The sequence below is a fragment of the Alligator sinensis genome, unplaced genomic scaffold, assembly GCF_000455745.1.
Source record: "Alligator sinensis unplaced genomic scaffold, ASM45574v1 scaffold743_1, whole genome shotgun sequence".
Lineage (NCBI taxonomy): Eukaryota > Metazoa > Chordata > Crocodylia > Alligatoridae > Alligator > Alligator sinensis.
The window spans coordinates 156,864-165,210 of NW_005842512.1; the positions used below are offsets into that span (position 1 = coordinate 156,864).

Genomic DNA, 8,347 nt, shown 5'->3' on the forward strand with positions numbered 1-8,347 from the left:
TTGTAGCTCCTATCCATAGTAAGTTTTTATGATTTTGTGTAGAAGGCTTACAGGCTTACACTCCAACAAACTAATTGGAAGAGAAGAAGAAATTGACACACAGACCACAGTTTGAGATCCTCTGATATAGAGTATTGCTGCTGATTCTTAGACTGATTCAGTCTTCCAAGAGGAGAGAATCTGGGCAACAGTACAAAGTCAACAGCGAAGCCAAGTGAGTAACCCTTTGTCCATGCCAGATCATTTTCTCCAACTCTTTCTTGTAATGTTTCATCCAGGTTGTTTACAAAAATCCTGCCTGTTGGGGCTTCTGCCACATCCCATGAGGCTTGGTTTTATAACCTTATATATTTCACCACTGGGAAGTTTTTGTATACTGAGAATACACCAAGTGTATGTGCAGCAAACCACACCACAGGTCATCAGTAGTAGCAGAAGCGGAAGCTTCAGCATCAAAACTACAAGTCTCTACCACTCTTCTTCCTTGCTTCACATTGCAATGAGCAGCAGAGCAGACGAATAAAAATCACAAACAAAACCCATAGACAATTAACACAATGCAATTCCACATTGTAACTGATGTAATGCAAGCTCAAAAAAATCCCAACAGCAAGCAAAGCCTCTCAGAGCCAGTCTGTGCTGAGCATGACAGAAGTGCTGATCAGCTGCTGGTTTGCCCACTGTTGATCTCACTTTTGGACCTTCCTGATCTACTATACAGTGCAGCAACTAGACACTATTGCAGCTCTCTGGTAGAGAATGGATCAAACGAATAATGGGGTTGATGAGCCAAGCACTAGGGTTTTTGTATGAGATGATGTCTGTTTTATGAAAGTCAAACTTATTTTGTAATTTGAAATCTCCCACCTGTACCTGTGACAGAGGCTTATGGAGTGATTTGACTCAGTCTGGGTCCCATATCTCATTACTATCTCCTGCATTCCCCTTTACACTAGTCCATTATTTTGTCTGTGAGAGATATCAAGCTGGAATAACTCAATTGATTTTTAACAGATAAACACCTGGAAATTCTGTTTGAGGTCGCTGACAGGTGTTAAAAAAGAAGGCACGATGGGATATAATGCACAATCTCAAAAATCATGCTTCCTACCACATCACAGCTGACGAAGCTCCCAGCTGCAAGAGCGCCTGGTGCTGCTCTGCAGCTGGAAGCTCCAAGCACTGATGGGGCTGCAGGGGGTACCATGTACTGTCCCAGCTGGGAGTCCCGATCAGCTGATCAGTGTTCCCAGCCTCTGGAGCACGGAGCACAGGGGAGTGCGCTCTGGGACTGGGAGCATTGGCCACATGGTTCAGTTAAGACGTAAGAACCAACAGTTATTACACGTATTTTGTGGAATAACTTTGTCACTTATTCCTAGTTTTATCATGGCATTAATTTAATGAATGTGTGGCCAGATCACTACTTAAGACATGATTAACCACTACTTAAGATATGATTAACCAGTTAATGACATCTGAAGTGTAACATGCGTCAGGGACCTTATGTAGCACTCTGTTACAGATCCCTATGTTTCTGTTCAGATTTTAATTTTTCCTGGCAAGTTCTCAAGTGTTGTTATTCTAGAAAGGAAAACTGCTGTTCTTGCTAAGGTCACAGGAAAGCCAGCTCTAAGATGCAGTAGTTTAAGAGGATCTGGTGACATTTAAAGGGCAGCAAAGGCTAGAGATCCTTGCAAATTACCTATGTTTTTACAGCTGAATCTTTTTGCATTTCTAGCAGTTTATAGCATCAATGCAGTCATATTACTTAAAGTGAATTTCATCAAATATATCTATTTTTCATTCATTATGAAGTAATCCAACAATGGAAAAAGCTCCAACAGATAAAAAATAGACAGAACAATACATAGATTTGCAAACTACAGTGTACAAATACATACATTTTTACAAGAATTTTATTTTTCCTTGACTAGTGGTTCAGATGGTGGCTCACCCTTCATTGTTCTTTCCATAAACTTTTTAGCTGCTATGAGCATTTTGTGTAGGGCAGGATTCAAATCTGACAGAGAGAGGGAGCGAGAGAACGTGAGCATGAAAACATATTTACTGTTACAAATTGTCACTTCACTGTTTTATAGTATGAAGAAAGAAGTATGGGCATCACCTGTGGCATTAGCACACTAAATACTATCAGAATCTTCTAGGATGAATTGATTAGGCTAAGAGAGCGTGCCACATAAGTTATGTGATCAACAAATGCATTCAGTTATGTTTAGGGCAATATTCACTAAATTATGACCATCATTGCAATAGTACTGGGCAAGCCATTTTTGAAAACTCATGGTGATCAGGAGAGGTCCTGGATGACTGGAAAAGGGCAAACATAATGCCCAGATTTAAGAAAGGGATAAGGAGGATCCGGGGAACTACAGACCAGTCAGCCTCACCTCAATCCCTGGAAAAATCATGGAGCAGATCCTCAAGGAATCCATTTCTAAGCACTTGGAGGAGAAAAAGGTGATTAGAATTCATCAGCATGGATTCACCAGGGGCAAGTCATGCCTGACCAAACTGATGGCCTTCTGTGATGAGGTAACTGTGGATGCAGGGAGACCAGTGGATGTGATATATTTTGACTTTTGCAAGGCTTCTGATACGGTCTCTCACAGCATTCTTGCAGGCAAGCTAAGGAAGTATGGTCTGGATGAATGGACTGTAAGGTGGATAGAAAACTGGCTGGAGTATCAGGCTTGGAGAGTAGTAATCAATGTCTCCATGTCTAGCTGGCAGTCAGAATCAAGTGGAGTGCCTCAGGGGTCAGTCCTGGGGCTGGTTTTGTTCAATGTTTTCATCAATTACCTGGATGATGGCATAGAGGGCACCCTCAGCAAGTTTGCAGATGACACCAAACTGGAGGTAGCAGTAGATATGCTGGAGGGTAGGGCTAGGATTCACAGCATTGACGACATGTAGAGGGCGCACACGCACCCCCTGAGCTTGATGGTGCACCTCCTGCAAAAAGGTGCCGTTGACACTGCTGGCAGCGCCTGCAGGTGGTCACCGCTTGCCACCCTCTCCCCTCTCACTGCCGACACTGCTGGTGGCATTTGTGGGTGGTTGCCAACCACTGGTTGGTGCTTGCCACCCCCCACCTCCCGCCACTGACAGCGCCGCAGCTACCTGCGGGAGTTCATCACTTGCCATTGCCACACTCCTGCCGCTGACAGCACTGCCACCACCTGCGAGAGCTCACTGTGCCCCCCCCAGCCTCTGGAGGCATGTGGCGTTCATGATTCAGAGTGACCTAGACAAATTGTAGGATGGGGCCAGAAGAAATCTCATGAGGTTCAACAAAGACAAGTGCAAAGTCCTGCACGTAGGACAGAACAATCCCATGCACTGGCATAGGCTGAAGACTAACTGGCTGGGCAGCACCTCTACGGAAAAGGACCTGGGGGTTACAGTGGACAATAAGTTGAATATGAGCCAGCAGTGTGCCCTTGTTGCTAAGAAGGTTAAAGGCATACTGGACTGTGTCAGTAGATGTACTGCCATTAGGCCAAGGGGTGATTATTCCCCTCTATTCAGCACTATTGAGGCCACATCTGGAGGATTGTGTCCAGTTTTAGGCCCCCCATTACTGAAAGGATGGACAAATTGGAGAGAGTCCAGCAGCAACAAAAATGGTGTGGGGGCTGGGGGACATGACTTCTGAGGGAAAACTAAGGGAACTGGGTTTATTTACTGTAGAGAAGAGGAGACCGAGACAGGACTTAATAGTAGGTTTCGACTACCTGAAGCGGGGTTTGAAAGCAGGTGGAGCTAGACTGTTCTCAGTGGTGGCAGATGACAGAACAAGGAGCAAGGGTCTCAAGTTGCAGCAAGGGAAGTTAAGGTTAGGTATTAGGAAGAATGTTCTCACCAGGAGGGTAGTAAAACACTGGAACAGGTTACCCAGAGAGGTGGTAGAAGCTCCAACCATGGGGGTTTTCAAAACCTGACTAGACAAAGCCTTGGCTGGGATGATCTAGTTGGGGATGGCCCTGCTTTGAGCAGGGGGTTGGACTAGATGACCTCCTGAGGTCCCTTCCAACTCTCACTTTCTATGATTCTAAACCTTTGAAAGGGACAGTTTCAGTTCAGTTAAGCTTGTCCTGCATCCCTTATAATTTCATCCTTATTTGAATTTTATTCAAACTATCCAAACATCCTGAGTTTTCATAATTGTGTTCGAAAACATATTAGAACAAACATGGGCTCCAAACTTTCAACACTTCCTATATCTATTCGGAAATGTTACTAATCACCATTTCAAGAGAAGTACGTTCTAACAGTTTGAGCAAGTGACCAGGGAGTTGTGAATCCTCATTTAGGTCCCTGTGCTACTTACCTGTTCCCTCAGTACCATACCTATGGTGGGGCAAGCAGGGCAGCAGTCCTGGCTGCTGACATCAGGGTGGGAAGGAAGGGGAAAGGGGAGGCAAAAAAAAAAAAAAAAAAGGTGCTGCCACCCACCTGCCATTATGCCTCTATGTTGCCTCAAGTAAATCACTGAATCTCCCTGCTTTTAGAGTAGGGTGCTGCCAGAACCACCCCAGGTGCCCAGCTGCCATTATGCCTCTATGTTGCCTCAAGTAAATCACTGAATCTCCCTGCTTTTAGAGCTGGTCACAACTTTTGCTAAAAAAATGCCTCTTACAAAATGCTAGTTTTTACAGTTTGGAGTGGCAAATTTCGGTTTTGCAAATCTTGGGAAACAGGCTTTTCAAAAAAGTCCAAACTTCCTATTTTGTCCGTTTTCTGAATGAAAACTTCTTGTTCTGAAACAGTGGCTATGAAATTCTACAGATTTAAAAAACAAACAAACAGGTGAAATAGAAACAAAACCTTTCAAAACAACCTGGAACACATTTTTTTGAAAAAAATGTGAAATGTTGGCTTTCCATCCTGATTAGGGATAAAAATGTAGGTCTCGATTTTTCATGGGAGGGGAAAAAAAATTGTCTATCGCTGACCAGTTCTGTCTGGCTCAGCTCCTTTTCTGCAAAACAGAGATGAAACTTTTCTACCTGTTTTACAGACATGTTATGAAGACTAATCGATGCCCCCTTGATTCTGCAGTTATAAGGACTATTAACAAAATAGTGTTAACAAGATTGCTTTAAAGATAAACACCTACCTCTGTGTAAAGTTTTATTGCAAATTTCTATTGTCTGGCACCGGCTCTGCATGGAACATAGGAAAGGAAGGATGGGGAAGGCATTGTTATGAAGGTTTTCCAGACTTCACAAGGCTGTGTTTAGCTTCAGAGAAAAGGATCAGGATTTTTCTTATTTTGAAAAATAATTTCATTCATTCTGAAGGGGAATGAAATGACCGACTGCAGGGCTCATTTCGCACTGTGCTGCAAAGGAAAGCAACATATCATATGGGTACCCACGTTTACAAAGAGAAATGGGGGAAAAAATCCTTACAGTTCTAAGGTAAAACCACAGAGGGCTGAACTAGCTGGGTAACATTGAAAATAGCCATCCTCTTGGCAATTTATTCAGATTTCTTTACCCTTTCACTTTGATATTCTGCAGGGGGAATTCAGCTTTGTTCTTCACTCCACAGGAAAAAAGAAAGAAAGAAAAACAGAGGATCAGATTCAACTCTGTCATAATCTGGCCTAGCTCCATCCATTTTCCTGGAGAACATGATCTAGAGAACAAAGGAAAAAAGAAAAAATTCCAGAATTGAGTTCCTACTGCAGAAAAAAGGTGATATTCAAACAGAATAGGAATAAGGCTCCATTCATTTTTGTTTTTCTTACCATTTGACACTATATCTGCTTAGTTTCTGCTCTTCTCAGCTTCAGACTGAGCCTTGAAAAAAAGAAACGTAATATGTAAGCATTTCAGTTTACCTCACATTTATCTAAAAACACAAACAGATACCGTTTAAAAAAATCAGGCTTGCTGCTTACTACCAGATTCCTAGTTCTACTAAAAGTGGTTTGTGCCAATAAAGCACCTTGGATTCCTTATTCCCAACTGAGATATCGATTTAAAAGCAAGCCTCCTACTAGTACTTGCAGAAGATCATGGTAGCTTCACTGCCATGACTGAAAACCAAATTCCCACCTATATACAGTCCTCCTCATATTTTTAGTGATACAGCTGGATGCAAACTTTTCAAGCTCCTGTTTCTTAATATAACCTTGTTGCTATTCAAACTATCAAATTATTATATATTGCACAATGTTCATTCTAATTTAATGTACATGAACAATTATTTCCTCCCATTTTTACTATCCCATCTTCCCCATTATTTCCCATCCACAGTAACACTATTTAAAATGGCAACTCAGTTTGCATCACAATTACCAGCTTTCACTTCCTTACTAATTTTTTTTTTTTAAATCCCCTGCAAGCTACAGCTGCATCTTCCTTAGACTTTGCCCAAAGGTTGAAATTTCCCCAAACTCGCAATAAAACACAAACCTGTTCCTCTCTTACTAAACTCTAAAACAAAACTATGTTCTTTCTGCTTAGAAAGCCTTTATACCTGTATATAAAACTGAAGGAAAAAGTTGAACTTCAAAATTTCAGAGACCATTCAAAATTATCAGAAAACTATTTCCATAAACTCTGATACATGTTTTATGCAGAGGAAAATGCATCTCTCTTAATTGTATAGTTTTATAATCAAGTTGTTCTGCATTGTATGCAACTCCAGGGAAGAGAACTGTTAGCTTCCATTCCTAGCAATGTTTAGACATTGATGTAGTACGGCAAAGCTTTGCAATTTTGAAAGTCTGTCTGCTCTCAAGGAAAGATCTTTCAGTGTAAAAATCACTGACAGGATTGGTGGAAAAGTAAGGCTCCAGATTTGTGCTGCACATAACTTCTCATTACCAGTACTTACACACTGAAAAACCCTTAATTAAAATACATGTTTATGCACTGTTTAGATGCAGAGTTAGAAAAAATCCCTTATATACCAATGCGTGTGCCTTAACAAAATTAATTGGTCATATTGAATAGATATTAAGGGTTATCAAATATCTATTTAAAATTATAAATATATATTAAACTATGTATTTAAGAAGGAGAGGTACTTTGAAAGGTTTAACTTTGCTATTGACATGCTAATGTTTGCATTTTTGATGAGGTGATTTAAGCTGTGTAGGGCCAGTATACAATTTACTTTTATAAGCATATAGAGCAACGATCTTTTAAAACTCCACCCTCACATAACCTAAGCGATCACCTAATGCCCAGCAGTCTCTGGAGTGTAGTGAGTGTTGTCTCATTGTCCTTCCAAGGGCTCACATCACTTCAAGAGCAGTGTGAGGAAAGAGAAGGACAGAGATGGGGCTCTGACTATGCAACCCTGCCTTACAGATACATTTATTTCATAATAGCCCAAGGAATAGACCCAGTAAAGCATAGGATTATTGTGCTGTCCTGCTCAAGAAAGTTATCCAGTATCTCCATTTTCCTTTCTGGGAGGAAGTGATGTTTCTAATCCTAACTGATGCCACATGTCAATTTAGGCTCTCAATAAGGCTCCCCCCACCCCCTCATAGGCTTAACTCACGCAAGGGAGAGAAAACAGAGGTTAAATGGGAAGTTTCCTACTCATTCTTCTGCTGCAGGATATACATCCCACAGAAAAAGCAAAGGAGATTTCTCTTCCCCTGTGCCCATGAACCTCAGATGAAACCACAGTTAATAATTCAACAACACTTTCCTGCCAGGAATGGGTGATGAGCATTTCATTATTCTGTTTTGTTTTTTTAAATAATGGAATGCAATGCCTGAGATAATTGTATCTGTCCTGGTAAACAGCTCTAAATTCACTGGAGCTGGGAGCCAGTACAAAAACTGTGCATCACTTAAATGTCACTTGTCCTGACAAAACAAGGCTCTAAACAGTACATGTTCTTCTGCACCAGAATGGGTTGTACACAAACAGAACAAATGTACCAGATGCACCTGGGGAGCTTCCCCATGCCACTTGACCCAACTCAAAGGTCAAGAGAGACCACTTCTAGAAGGAAGAGATGGTCAGTCTCAGTGTTCAAGTTGCCATACTAGTACCATCTGTAGCAGCAACAGTTTTCAGGACATGGATAGTAGGCCTGTGCGAAGCAACAAGTATTTGATTCAAATTTGGATTCGGCCAATTCGGAGGGGCAGTGATTTGATTTGGTGATTTGAATCACCATCCCGATTCAATTTGGCCAATTCAGATCTGAAGATTCAGCATCGATTCAGAGATTTGGCCATAGTCTAAACAGGCAACTGTCCGCGAGGACGTTGGACACAGCTGTCTCCAGCTGGTAAGTCTGTTGTGGTGGGCAGAGGTGGGGAGGGAAAGGGCCCCGGGGGGGGGG

At 41.8% G+C, this 8,347-nt stretch overlaps 1 long non-coding RNA gene across 1 annotated transcript; it reads right to left on the reverse strand.

Moving 5' to 3' along the window:
• Positions 1 to 32: 32 nt before the first annotated feature.
• LOC112551565 lies at positions 33 to 6,664 on the reverse strand. The gene is made up of 4 exons (XR_003095866.1): positions 5,780 to 6,664; positions 5,527 to 5,667; positions 5,144 to 5,368; positions 33 to 2,023 (listed from the first exon to the last, which is right to left on the reverse strand). It is a non-coding gene; the product is annotated as an uncharacterized LOC112551565 (long non-coding RNA).
• Between the last annotated feature and the right edge of the window lie 1,683 nt (positions 6,665 to 8,347).